Source organism: Podarcis vaucheri (assembly GCF_965113315.1).
Source record: "Podarcis vaucheri genome assembly, chromosome: 6".
NCBI classification, from domain to species: Eukaryota; Metazoa; Chordata; class Lepidosauria; order Squamata; family Lacertidae; genus Podarcis; species Podarcis vaucheri.
In genome coordinates, this window is record NC_138764.1 from 37,182,577 (window position 1) to 37,198,244 (window position 15,668).

Consider the following 15,668-nt stretch of genomic DNA (forward strand, 5'->3'; position numbering starts at 1 on the left):
ACACGTCCCGCCTGCCAGACATCTGGAAATTAGCCCTCCCCACAAAAACCGACACCAGAACCAGAGGCACACAGAACGCCGTCACCAATCAACCACACCAGACCCAAACCCAGACCCTCTCCACAGACATATTACAGACTCCATCCAGTAGCCAAACTATAGTGGCACCTCCGGATGCTGCACCCCCCTGCAATCCCTACACAGATCTGGCTGGCACAAGGCACAAAACCACAGCTCGCCCCTATACACGAAGCCAAGCCAGAGCACAACTAAATGCAGCACAGCCATCTTCTCAGAAAAACTCTTCACAAGCTCAAGAGGTCAAGACACGAAAGCTTTAGCAACTAATCTACACTTAATGACCCACCCAGTGGTATTCAGAATATCACTCATGAAATCACCCAAGATATCCCTCAAGTAATTAAGGAACAAAAGAAGAAAAGGCACACTAATCTAGGAACTTCCTCTCTGCCCAGAACGTTGGAGGCTATACACCACACCCCTCAACAGTATTTATAGGAACTCAAACACCAGACTCTGCTCTGTTCCAGTAACAAGAAGCCGAAAGCACCAGCCTGAAGATGACGAGTGAGACCTCGTCGAAACGTCGCACAGACACCCCGACTCTTACACGGGAAGACACCCGAAGACACCAAAACCTGCATTCCTGTACCCGTGAAAATCTACGAAAGCATATACATATATATATATATATATATATATATATATATATATATATTGATCCTAATTTTTAAGCTGTTGCTCATTAACCTTACAAAGCCATGCCATATGCCCCTCCTCTTCTAGTTTTGGTGAGGAGACGAAAAGGAGGCCGCCCCCTGGCTGCACTGCAGTTTAAACAGTCTGTGGCCACGCCCCCACCAACACCAATTGGACAGCCAGGAGAGTGACATGGCCAGGAGCTCCCATGACACGGGTGGCAGCCCTCCACCCTCCTGCTGGGTAACTGGGAGGCCTGGATGCTGTGCCGCAACCCCACCCACCGGGGAAGGTGAGCAGATTTGCTAGAGAACACTGTGGTGACCACCAGTGTAGCACTGATGCTCTCATCCGATAGGCAGAAAACTTGGGAGAAAGAATCTAATGAACTCCCAAGGGCTGTTGTTTCTCGGTGCATTCGGATGTACATTTATCATGTAGGAACCAAGGCTAGCCCTAAAGGTAAAGGTACCCCTGCCCGTACGGGCCAGTCTTGCCAGAGGGTTGTGCGCTCATCTCACTCTATAGGCTGGGAGCCAGCGCTGTCCGCAGACACTTCCGGGTCATGTGGCCAGCGTGACAAGCTGCATCTGGCGAGCCAGCGCAGCACACGGAAACGCCGTTTACCTTCCCGCTGGTAAGCGGTCCCTATTTATCTACTTGCACCTGAGGGTGCTTTCGAACTGCTAGGTTGGCAGGCGCTGGGACCGAACGACGGGAGCACACCCTGCCGCGGGGATTCGAACCGCCGACCGTGCGATCGGCAAGTCCTAGGCGCTGAGGTTTTACCCACAGCGCCACCCGCGTCCAGAAGGCTAGCCCTACCATTCGGCAAATGAGGCAACTGCCTCAGGCGGCAGATGCTAGAGGGCAGCAATGGCCGTCCCCTGGCTGTACCCTTCTGCTGAAGGATGGAAAGCTGTACATGATGCACAGATTATCCTGTTTGTGAAGCCATGTGCTCTGAAAGTGACCTGCATTGTCACTCACAGTGGAGGAGGTTGTGGGTAAAGGTAAAAGTAAAGGACCCCTGAACAGTTAAGTCCAGTCAAAGGCAACTATGGGCTTGCGGCGCACATCTCACATTCAGGCCGAGGGAGCTGCCGTTTGTCCACAGACAGCTTTCCAGGTCATGTGGCCAGAATGACTAAACCGCTTCTGGTGCAACGGAACACCGTGACGGAAACCCGAGTGCACAGAAATGCCGTTTACCTTCCCGCTGTAGCAGTACTTATTTATCTACTTGCACTGGTGTGTTTTCAAACTGCTAAGTTGGCAGGAGCTGGGACCAAGCAACGGGAGCTCACCTGATTGGCAAGCCCAAGAGGCTCAGTGGTTTAGACCACAGCACCACCTGCATCCCTATGCAGCAGGTTCTACCTTATATGGAAGACATTTTGGCATATAAATGGTATATAATTTTTACTTTTATTTTTTAAAAAAACTTAATGGAATAAGTTTGCACTAACCCAGTGGTATTCAAACTGTGGCACTCATTCCACCTGACATACTGCAAAGTATCTCCTGTTGTATAGCACGGCACGAACAGCCTCTCTTCAGTTTAACAGTGCTTGAAAAGGCCTCTTCTCTCCTACGTAGCCCTGGAGTGAGCTTTATTATCCACCGAACAATCACACTGAAGAAGGTGGATTAAAGTCGCTTCTTGAGTCACAGTACCTTCAGTCTGACTAAATTAGCTTGGATCTAAGTATTTCATCTTCAGATGGTTATGAACCAGGCGGTATTGTTCGGAGGCATAATGAATATTCCCACCCACCCAGGAACAAGACGGAATCCATGAAATGAACATTAATCCAGTCTTTTCCTCTGCAGTTTAGCAAAACTTGAGGTTGGAGAGAGAAACAAATCATTTGGCTTTTCTTCAGTTTTCCACAATACCTAGTGAGTGCTTAGAAACAACATCGAAGGGGGTCCCGTACAGACACTTGAGGAAAATGAACGTATTTTGATTAGCTTTAAATTTTTAATTGCAAGCCACAATAAGGCAAGGATTAACTGAAGGAAACAAAGAAGATCCAATAAAGAAGCCTGTATAAAATATAAGTGAATCATCTCATGAAATGTAGTTCTGTCACTAGAAATAAAAAATCATAAAATATACAGTTCATATATTCTCTTACTAGGAAAGCCTCACCGTAGGCAGCCAGCTACTAAAAATTTATAAAGAAATAATCCCTGAAGGAAAGTGTGCATAACTGCTGCTGTTCTAAAGGGGGGTGGGGGAAGAGAAATCTGCTGTTAGCACAGGCTATGAAGTTCATAAAGCATGTAATAGCAATCCCTAAGACTAGAAAACCATACCGTAAATGTGTGTGTATTGGGATTGACAACCGGTAAGAGGTTTGTAGTTGATTTTAGCTAATAGACTAATTAAACACCTCACCGTTCCACAATATACATCGTTATCTAATGCAGCCAACCATTTATCTGGCCTCAGCACCGAGACAGTCATTTTCATTTGCACCATCAGGACCGCATGCAGTTTTGCATGCGGCACCTCTGATTCACAATCCAGTTTTGTTTCTGTTTCTACCCACAATTTGGAATCTTAAACACATGATCTAAGGAATTGAGCCTGTTGTTCTATCAGGCCACGATGGACGGGTTGCAACAATTTAACATTCAGATTTTTTTAATAACGTTAAGACGGATGACAGGCACAGGAATGAAAATGTACATCCCATGAGGATTTCACTAAAATGTTCAGATGCAGTTCGTTTTTCGTTAATTGAGAGAGAATGGTAGTGTGTGTGTGTGTGTGTGTGTGGTGTGTATCATACCCTCCAGTATTTTGAGAGGCGAATTCGGGGCATCCACCAACCATCCCTCATCTCTGTCATTCGCTCCCTCCCTGACACTGACCCCTTCCTTGTCCACCTATTCACCCCTCCTTTCCTCCCCTCTCTTACCTTTGTTGTCTCTCGCCTCCTGCTACGTCTCCAGATTCTGTGAGGCCTGGAGCAGCCTCTGGGAAAATCGGGGCATCCTGGATTGAGATCAGAAGCCGGGGCAGCTTCTGTAAATTTGGGATGTCCAAATTAAATTGGGACACTTGGGGGATCTGATATATGGAGGATAAAATTTCAGCACTGTGCTAGAAAAGACCACATGGATGACAACCAGATGAACCTTTCTGGGAAGACTTTTCCATTACAGTGGTACCTCGGGTTAAGAACTTAATTCGTTCTGGAGGTCCTTTCTTAACCTGAAACTGTTCTTAACCTGAGGTACCACTTTAGCTAATGGGACCTCCTGCTGCCGCGCGCCGCCGCGTGTTTTCTGTTCTCATCCTGAAGCAAAGTTCTTAACCCGAGGTACTATTTCTGGGTTAGTGGAGTCTGTAACCTGAAGCGTCTGTAACTCAAGGTACCACTGTCTTGTGGTGCTGCTAAAACCCCTCTCCCTAATGGTTATCCAGCCTCACTGGGTGTACCTTTCTCCAATTCATCTTCTGACGAGGATCTTAAGGTTCAGGAGCTCTTCTCAGGTTGGCAGAACCAAGAGAAGCTGGATGAAGGAGGATATGGATCAGATTGGGCTAGGCTAATTTTGGGCTTCAAAGGTTAAGACTAGCCTGGAAACTAACTGGAAGCCAGAGCAGCTAACAGACCTCATGGTCAAGTGGACCAGTCTTGGTTAAGGCCTACCCAGTCCAACATCCTGTTCTCACAGTTGCCAACTGGATGCCTATGGGAAGCTCACAAGCAAGTCCTGAGGGCAACTGCTTGTGATTTCTAGGAACTGGTACGTAGAGGTGCACTGTGTTCCACGGTGGAGGCCAAACATAACCAAGATGGTTAGTAGCCCCTGACAGCCATTCCCTCCATGAATTTGTCTAATTATCCTGAAAAGTCATTCAAGTTGCTGGCCATAACTACATCCTGCGGGATCAGATTTCAAATTCTGATGATGTCCTTTTTTGGTCTCTCCTGAATCTTCCAACATCTAGCTTCGTTGTGAGAGAGGGAGAAAAAATGTCTGTCTATCCAGTTTCTGTAAGGCACTAGACTGGCGTTTTTATCTGGTCTAGCTAAGTATTTAAAGACAAAGCGAATTTCTAAGGACTTGCGATTCATCACCTGCCTCAAACCAAAAATCCTTCATGTTATATAGCTGCAAATGGGAATGTGTGATATTTAAGGCAGCTGCTTGGCTGCCTCAAAGCCTTCATTTCCCCCTTTAGCAGGGTTTCCTTTACAGTTTTTGCACCGTGAAAGTTGAGGTTCATTTATAATTCTCTCCTCCTGTGACTAAAAGCTCTATTGTATTCGTACCTTGCTCCAGGTAATACTTGGAAACACCGCTGGCATTGCTATTACACGGTCTATGGGCTTGTTTATCTGTTAATTGATTCCCCTGAGGAGAGAAGCAAACACTTCTAACCTAATATGGGTTAATATGATCGGGACAACAAAGCTTTGAAACTTGTCAGCATTCCTTATAAAGACATTTTCCTCATTGTTAATAGTAATTAGTAAGCTTTTTTTTTTAAAAAAAAAAAACACAACCCAGATCCTTTTAGGATATTATCCATGTGCAAGCAAAATGGATCTACAAATGATTTCAGGGACAGCCAGTAAAACATCTGTCAATGTATGATCATAGTTCAGGGGTCTCAATCCTGTTAGTGCCTGGGGAAATCTAAGGAACCACAAAATACCCATTTCATAGATGAAAAACTGGCAATTTTTGGAACCCCTCTCCCCCAAACAGGCAAGATTACCAACACATGCCCCTGAACGGACAAAATATGGACAGAGCCAAGGGAGAAAAAAGCAGCAGGCAGACCTGGCAGCCACCCGAAGCAGCAACAAAAAGTTTAGCAAATTGTCCCCCACAACAAAGCAGAACCAAAAGCAGTCAAACACACACAAACACACGTAAACAATACAGAGGCATTCTGGGACTTTGGGCTCTCAAATTCCGGCGGCATCCTGGGCAACGCTAAAATTTGGCACCTCCCACCTCTCACTCATATCGTTGTTGTGGTGTCCCATTCAGCATAGTGCCCAGTGCGGCCAAATTGGTTGCACTGGGCACCACGCTGCAGGGGGACCACAAATCGATCACACTACCCTAAAACCATGTCTGGTACAGACTGGGCCCAGAGGAAGAGGGAAACTGAAGGGGCAGTGATGACAGAGGCAAACAGGAGGTGGACTCACTCAGGATGAGAACGTACCAAGGCAGAGGTGGGAAACCTCAGGCCGGGGGGCCAACTGCAGCTCTCTGGTCCTTGCCCCTCTTCTTAGGACATTCCTCTCCCCCAAGGCATGCCCCATACTGGCTCTGCTTCATGCCTCCCTCAAGCGCTTTTTCTGGCTGAAATGCATCCTTGAGCTAACTCCCCCACCTCTTTTTTTTGCCTGGCTGGAATGTAACCATCTATACCAAGGTAGAGACATCACCTTGCCTACAAAGGTCCATATAGTAAAAGCTATGGTTTTCCCAGTAGTGATGTATGGAAGTGAGAGCTGGACCATAAAGAAGGCTGGTCACTGAAGAATTGATGCTTTTGAATTATGGTGCTGGAGGAGACTCTTGAGAGTCCCGTGGACTGCAAGAACATCCAACCTATCCATTCTGAAGGAAATCAGCCCTGAGTGCTAACTGGAAGGACAGATCATGAAGCTGAGGCTCCAATACTTTGGCCACCTCATGAGAAGAGAAAAGACCCTGATGTTGGGAAAGATGGAGGGCACAAGGAGAAGGGGACGACAGAGGATGAGATGGTTGGATAGTGTTCTCGAAGCTACCAGCATGAGTTTGACCAAACTGCGGGAGGCAGTGGAAGACATAAGTGCCTGGCGTGCTCTGGTCCATGGGGTCACGAAGAGTCGGACACGACTAAATGACTAAACAACAACAACAAGAAGAAGAATCACATCCATTGCTTTGCCTGCTTTCACCTTTGGCCTCACGCATCATGGGCACAGAGCCCTCCCTTGCCAAAGATTCCTCGCAAAGGCCATTGGACTAAAATGCACCTTGCCACTGTCCTAAGGGCATTTTTATCTAATGATGCCTCAGAAACTGGAGCTGACGTTATAGCCTGGAAATCCAGTAAAGAGAAAGGTGAACTCTTGTTCTGTCTGGGCTCTACTCCTGCAGGAAGTGCAGAAAAATCTGGCCATGTCTTTTGCCTTGCAGAATATCTGCTTGATTGTTCAGCCAATATAGAAACGTTGTCTTCCCATTCCATGCAGGAAAACAACAACTCCAAAACTATTATGTGTGTGACTTTTAATGGAGATGGGGCTAAGCCTTTGAAATATTTATGCCATTAAAATTTAATCTCGCCAACTTCTGTGCCCTCTCGTGGTCGTTTGCAATTCTGCCCTAGGAGAGGAGCCATTTAGAAGCAGACCTAGCCAAGCACTTATGCATGTCCTTAATTCTATGCATATGTATAGATCCTTTGCTTAATGGGACGTCTCTCATGTGTAATAACCAAGTCGAGTTTCTGCAGGGTTATATACTGTGGAATTGCCGGGCTGTGAGGACCCACAGAAGAAGGAGAAAATATGTACGGCCCAATCCTTAGATGTGTCAGCGCCTATTGAATGATGAAGGTAAATGGGCTCCGGAACGTGCATTCCCAACAGTGAACTGAGAGAGAAATTTAATACACTGATCCTTCATTGATATTGCAATGGAATTACAGGTTTTGAGTCTGAAGTATGCTGTGATTATGAGCGCAGCTACTTTTCTCTCCCGGGCTGGTGTTCTGCATGGATGCGTCTGTGTTTTATGTACAAGTTGTTCCGCACATCTGCAAAGGAAGGCAGTTGGCTAAAGGCAGAGCCCCATTTGCGGAGCGGAGAAAATGTATGTATACTTCACAAATTAGAGTGAAGGAGGGATTCCTGTGGAGAGCAGTTTCTCTCAGAGTTAGGAGGGGGACTAAAGATTATGAATGTTCTTTTCTTCTCCTGATACATTTTCGCCAAGTGGGCAAATTACTTAAAACACCGTCCACTGAGTACAGTTTTATTTAAGCAAACCCCATTTATGCTATCATAGAGCATGTTACATGGAATTGTAGCTGTAGGCTGGAATCTGAGACGTATATACTGGGAAGTAGGCACCATTGGGCACAGTATGTCTTCTGAGTAGACATAGATAACATGGGCACTGAAAATCTCACCCTACGCCTATTTTCCTATTGTACAACTGGCATACAAATCAGTGGCACAGGGTTGGGGGATGCCACCAGGTTATGGTTAGGGGTGCGAATTTCAATACCCAGTGCTGCTTCAATACAACTGTGTGTTTCTGTTGCTTGGCTCCATTGAAAATGGCTTCTCCATGTGAACCCAGAAGTGACCCCTCCATACAATGGAATGAGTCTTCTTTTCTTATCTTTGCGGCTGTGATCTCCTGGGTGATGTGGACCCCGTTAGTCAGTTGAATGCACATGTGTACTCCATCTGTTCCCCTCCCTCCTTCCTTCCATGTGGCCCCGGGCACTGGCAACCCATTCTACGCCACTGGTACAAATTTCCTTCCAACATTTTAGTTTCAAAATAAAACTGTATTGGAAGGATGCAGTTTTAAGCCAAGAAATAGGATTGGGAAGGGCTGCTTGTCCTTTCTCCTGCAGCCACTTTCCACCCCAAATCACTTGCTTTTCAATCTGCAAAGGGAAAGATACATACCCATCTGCAGCAAGGCATAACAAATAACCTGGGGCTTAGACTTTGCATGGGGAATGTAGATCACCTATTTAAACCTAGGTGAGGGTCTCATTGCAATCACCCTGAAGATGAGCTGAGGGTGATGGGCAGATCCTTCAAGTACCAATAACATTGCATGGCTCAATCCTAACAGTTGGTCAAGATGTTGTTTGCCGAGATGAGTAAACAGGATGCTGCTGATGGGGGCATAGAAGTGAAACAGCACAGGGCAGGCAGTAATTCACCCTATAACACAGCAGTATTTTCTGCGCAATGGAAGGAAGCCCATCTGCTCACTGGAGCTGAGTTCCAGTGCCTGAGCTATTTGGAGTGTAGTGAGCCCAGAGAATGGCTGAGTGCCCACAGATGAGAACCAGGGCTGGGAAGGAATCATAGAGTTGGGGCAAATGATGTACTTTCTACCCGTGCAAACATGAGTGCCATGTTGTTTTGTTCCAGAACTGTGTGTGTTGCCCAAGGCCAGTTGCCATCTCAAAAACTGTTCCAATAAGCCTTTGGGATGGAAGGGAACACGTAATGTTGATCATTAAAATGCCATGACTTTGTAGCTTTGTACAATGCTGTAAATCTTCCTTTATGATGTACTTAATGCAAATAATATTACAAAATAATGTGCATTATACACATTTCTTGGGCTGTAAACTGCTTGTGACACCAAATTAGCCCATTCAATTATAGAAAGGCTTTCAAATGAGAAGCTAATTCTGGGAGCTGAGTTCTTCACCATCACTTTGAACTGCACTTTATGTGGCATGTGCTATAGGGTGATGTTAAATCCAGCCGTCCTGCAAGCTAGAAAGTCTCCTTGCGTTTTCAGTTTTCACACACGGAGCACATTCTCCACATTTACTGCTAGCATTTTCATGTTTAACTACCCTGCTTCCTGTGCATGTCTTCTCTTTCCTGGAGTGGAACCCACCACAGTAGACTTGTGGCAGGCTAATGCAAATCATGTGCACCACAGATAAAGGCAAGCAGACCGAGCATATGGTGGCCTTTCAACTATTGCGTGTTCTGCATTTGTGCTGCTGCTATTATTCATAAGGGTCTCGGAGGATGGCTCCTTGTTAACTGGGACAATACTGGCAGGCTGCTGGTTTAAATTGCTTTTAATTCAGCTGCCAAGTACCCCCAACGCGTGGGGGGAATAATGGGAAATGCTTTCTAAGGGGTGGTCCGAGAGCATCGACTCTCCTGAAATACAGAGCACAATTTGTCCTTGCTTTCAAGTGATAAATCAGACACCATCCTGTTGGGGGGTAAATTGGTATGGATTATAGAGCTATTGCCAGAAATCCTCTGCTTTCCTTTGTAAGGTTGTCCCTGAGGGAATGTGGACCTCAGGCCCATATATAAGAGGGACATATACATGCTTTAGTGAAATGCATAAGGGATTCAGTGCTCAGAAGGATGGGGTGGGGTGGAGAGAATGACAAATGAAATCCAGAGTCCTCCACACGCTGACTATCCCAATGCTAGCTAAATTGTGGTCCTCATGTGCACTTCTTAAAACAGTACCTAAGGGGACTGACACACACAAAAAAATCAAGGGGATTAAGCCTCTTCTGACCATCTTGTATTCAGAGGATTTTCCAAGGGCTTTTCACGATGCCCTTTTCGTATACACCACTGAAGTACAGAATGCTGCCTTCCTTTAATTTTGTTTATCCGATTGCCTAGAGATTAAATGGGAACATATTAGAACTGAGCAAAATCTCTTCACAGGTTTTCCCCTCACCCAGGCACGTTCAGTTGTGGTGCTGAAACATGACTCCCCCCTCCCTGGGGTAATTTAGAAACCATTTTGCAAAAAATTATAATGCTTGCTTATTCATTTACATTGCCCTTTATCAGTGCCTTCCCCCCCCCCGGGGGGTACGCAAGGGTACGCAGTAACCGCACCTCCTTTCTGTTGTTGTTAAAAAGTGTGGCACTTACTGTAACAACTTCATGGTGAGTACTGGCACTTATTTTTTTGGGGTGGGGTGGGGGTGGAAGCACTGTCCTTACCTGCCCTCAGCAATGTTGTCACGCAGGCAAATTTGGTTGGTTTTTTAGCTTGATGACTGTATTCTGCTCTGGTCAGACCTCACCTGGAGTACTGTGTCCAGTTCTGGGCACCACAGTTCAAGAAGGACACTGACAAACTGGAACGTGTACAGAGGAGGGCAACCAAAATGGTCAAAGGCCTGGAAACAATGCCTTATGAGGAACGGCTAAGGGAGCTGGGCATGTTTAGCCTGGAGAAGAGGAGGTTAAGGGGTGATATGATAGCCATGTTCAAATATATAAAAGGATGTCACATAGAGGAGGGAGAAAGGTTGTTTGCTGCTGCTCCAGAGAAGCGGACACGGAGCAATGGATCCAAACTACAAGAAAGAAGATTCCACCTAAACATTCGGAAGAACTTCCTGACAGTAAGAGCTGTCCGACAGTGGAATTTGCTGCCAAGGAGTGTGGTGGAGTCTCCTACTTTGGAGGTCTTTAAGCAGAGGCTTGACAACCATATGTCAGGAGTGCTCTGATGGTGTTTCCTGCTTGGCAGGGGGTTGGACTCGATGGCCCTTGTGGTCTATTCCAACTCTATGATTCTATGATTTCAGTTCATTGTGTGATCCCCAGTTGGATGGGATTACCCCTGAAGTTGCAAGTAGGAGACACAAGGGCACTGAACAGAATGTCTAAATCCACAAAAAGGGTTTTTCAGCAAAACAACTATATATATATATATATATATATATATATATATATATATATATATATTTGCTTTCGTAGATTTTCACGGGTACAGGAATGCAGGTTTTGGTGTCTTCGGGTGTCTTCCCGTGTAAGAGTCGGGGTGTCTGTGCGACGTTTCGACGAGGTCTCACTCGTCATCTTCAGGCTGGTGCTTTCGGCTTCTTGTTACTGGAACAGAGCAGAGTCTGGTGTTTGAGTTCCTATAAATACTGTTGAGGGGTGTGGTGTATAGCCTCCAACGTTCTGGGCAGAGAGGAAGTTCCTAGATTAGTGTGCCTTTTCTTCTTTTGTTCCTTAATTACTTGAGGGATATCTTGAGTGATTTCATGAGTGATATTCTGAATACCACTGGGTGGGTCATTAAGTGTAGATTAGTTGCTAAAGCTTTCGTGTCTTGACCTCTTGAGCTTGTGAAGAGTTTTTCTGAGAAGATGGCTGTGCTGCATTTAGTTGTGCTCTGGCTTGGCTTCGTGTATAGGGGCGAGCTGTGGTTTTGTGCCTTGTGCCAGCCAGATCTGTGTAGGGATTGCAGGGGGGTGCAGCATCCGGAGGTGCCACTATAGTTTGGCTACTGGATGGAGTCTGTAATATGTCTGTGGAGAGGGTCTGGGTTTGGGTCTGGTGTGGTTGATTGGTGACGGCGTTCTGTGTGCCTCTGGTTCTGGTGTCGGTTTTTGTGGGGAGGGCTAATTTCCAGATGTCTGGCAGGCGGGACGTGTCGTATATATATATATATGTATATGTATATATATGTATATGTATATATATGTATATATATATGTATATGTATATATATGTATATATATGTATATATATGTATGTATATATATGTATACATATGTATATATATGTATATGTATATATATATGTATATATATATGTATATATATACGTATATATATATGCAGGTTTTGGTGTCTTCGGGTGTCTTCCCGTGTAAGAGTCGGGGTGTCTGGGCGACGTTTCGACGAGGTCTCACTCGTCATCTTCAGGCTGGTGCTTTCGGCTTCTTGTTACTGGAACAGAGCAGAATCTGGTGTTTGAGTTCCTATAAATACTGTTGAGGGGTGTGGTGTATAGCCTCCAACGTTCTGGGCAGAGAGGAAGTTCCTAGATTAGTGTGCCTTTTCTTCTTTTGTTCCTTAATTACTTGAGGGATATCTTGAGTGATTTCATGAGTGATATTCTGAATACCACTGGGTGGGTCATTAAGTGTAGATTAGTTGCTAAAGCTTTCGTGTCTTGACCTCTTGAGCTTGTGAAGAGTTTTTCTGAGAAGATGGCTGTGCTGCATTTAGTTGTGCTCTGGCTTGGCTTCGTGTATAGGGGCGAGCTGTGATTTTGTGCCTTGTGCCAGCCAGATCTGTGTAGGGATTGCAGGGGGGTGCAGCATCCGGAGGTGCCACTATAGTTTGGCTACTGGATGGAGTCTGTAATATGTCTGTGGAGAGGGTCTGGGTTTGGGTCTGGTTTGGTCCCAGACCCTCTCCACAGACATATTACAGACTCCATCCAGTAGCCAAACTATAGTGGCACCTCCGGATGCTGCACCCCCCTGCAATCCCTACACAGATCTGGCTGGCACAAGGCACAAAATCACAGCTCGCCCCTATACACGAAGCCAAGCCAGAGCACAACTAAATGCAGCACAGCCATCTTCTCAGAAAAACTCTTCACAAGCTCAAGAGGTCAAGACACGAAAGCTTTAGCAACTAATCTACACTTAATGACCCACCCAGTGGTATTCAGAATATCACTCATGAAATCACTCAAGATATCCCTCAAATAATTAAGGAACAAAAGAAGAAAAGGCACACTAATCTAGGAACTTCCTCTCTGCCCAGAACGTTGGAGGCTATACACCACACCCCTCAACAGTATTTATAGGAACTCAAACACCAGATTCTGCTCTGTTCCAGTAACAAGAAGCCGAAAGCACCAGCCTGAAGATGACGAGTGAGACCTCGTCGAAACGTCGCCCAGACACCCCGACTCTTACACGGGAAGACACCCGAAGACACCAAAACCTGCATTCCTGTACCCGTGAAAATCTACGAAAGCATATATATATATATATATATATATATATATATATATATATATATTCCTTGTTTACCCTCTACACAAGTGCCATACAGAGGAAACCATATTAGTAAAAAATGATTGAATAATACAGAATTAATTAAATACTCTTAAGCTTTCCACTTTCTTAGCACTTACAACATTAAAAGTGACTCAAGTACTATTATATCAAGCAGATACATACAAGCATGAGGAGAACAAATTATAACTAAGGATAATTGAGTCAGGTGTGTGAAGGTGCGATGACATATGTAAGGAATGGATTATGCGGGGATTGGGAAAGGAGAGCAGGTAAGTGAAAGTGTGAAGAGCAGAGTGTCAGGCAATATTAATTACAAAGAGAGAGGGGGGAAGCATTTCTGTACGACTGAATCATGTCGCAGGTATTTCTCTAATCCAAAAAAAGCCAGTCCTTATGTAAAAACGATATTGGATAGAATATGAAATCCCTTAAAGGTACATGGGAAACCATAAGCAATTAAAATATTATCTATCTGTTGAGTAGGTTCAAGCATCAGCTTGCCAGAAGCCGGCTGCTTTCAGATGTCAACTGCCCTGTTTCAATTATACTTTTCTTCTCTGTGCGCGTGTTTGTGATGGAAAGGTTAAGGAATTTAATAGGGGGAAGTCAAATCCTACTTGTTTTAATAAGTTTCTGCAGGACATCCCCACCAACTGGTTAAGAATGATATTCTTTTGTTTTACAAGGCTGCAATTCTAAGCACTCCTGCGATGGAGTGAATCCCATTGAACTCAATGGACCTGACTCCTGACTTCATATGCTTAGTATTGCATCCTATTGCATACTGCAAGGGCTCCCCCCCCCAGTCCAAAATCACCGGAACTCAGTTTCAGCACCTCTCCGGTGGGACAGTATAAGAGAACAAGGGAGGCATTCTTGGTGAATTCTGACAGCTCTTTTTCTAGTAAAACAGCACTGAGTACTGCTTAGGTGAAAACTGGATTACAAGCATGTAGAGTGGATTGAAAAGAGAAGGGATTATTTGATAATTATTTGAGGCTTATTTGATGATTGATTGGTGGTTGATTAGAGACTGAATACAGAACTGTGAAATCATTGAAATTAATGAGCAACAAGCTACACACACACGCACGCAAGCGCGTGCGCACACACACATAATTTTTATTAATTTTTCTATTTTACATATTAAAATACTCATTTAAACATCCTTAAAATATCAACAACTTCCCTTCTTCTCTTTCCATGGTTCATTTTGCATAAATCCCTGCATATTTTACATAAACTAAACCATTTAGTATTCCATTATTACATCCATCAAAACTTATTTACACTGTTGAATTTATCTTAATGCTGCCAATGTTTTCAAGTGTACACAATTTCCCCCATATATTCAATAAACATTTCCCAATCTTCTCTAAATGTATGTTCTTCTTGTTCTCTTGTTCTGTATGTTAAGTCCGCAAGCTTGTATATTCCATCAGCTTAAGATGCCATTCTTCTTTAGTTGGGACCTCGCTCGCTTTCCATTTTTGGGCTAACAAAACACGGGCCGCATACATAAATAACCTTTTTAGACATCTGGGAATTTCCATGAGATGGCAACACACACACACACACTTTTAAAGGGAAGGTGTGATGTTTTAGTCCCTATCCAAAATAAGCTAGGCTAAAGTTACATTGCATGGTTTGTTTATTGATACTTTGCTATTTTGTCAAACATTTGTGTCTGTGATCAAGTTTGGAAATGTCATGTTCAAATCATAAATAAATAAATCAAAAAGGTAGAGGTGCCATATTAAGGGTATTGCTTTGGACTCAGACTTGTTGCTCTGTGAATTTGAAGGCTCCTTCATTTTGCAGAAGGTTCCCTCTTTTCCCTGCAGTCTCCAAAAATCACTTCTGCCTCTGAGAGAGTTCCATAAACAGAACTCTGCTCATAGCATCCAACTCAGCAGATTTTTACACTATTGTGACACTGCAATATCATATAAGAATTTTGGAAAAATATTTTAAAAACATATATTTTTAAAAGTCAGTGATATTTTTCTAGAGAAAGAGGTACTCACCAAGTTCTCTTATAATGGTAATGGTGCCCACCTGGGAGGTTCTGGAGCTGAGTTCCAGTGAGTTCTGGCTGGAAAAAAAAGTCCTGTTTAAAGTTGTTACTGAAATAACAGGATGTTTTCTAAAGTACATATCACAGAAAGTAGTGTTAAATGCTCTTGAGGAAATAGTATAAAAAGGAGTCTTGGGATAGGACACTAGCTGATAATTTATTTGCTGGAGCAAGATACTTCTCGAAAAAGCATGATAACTATCAGTGGAGGGAAGAAGACAGGGAAGATGACAATATACAAGTTCATGGCTATTAGTAAAACACAGCAGTGCAATGATATCGCTATCTCTCATTTTGTCTGGGGAAAATT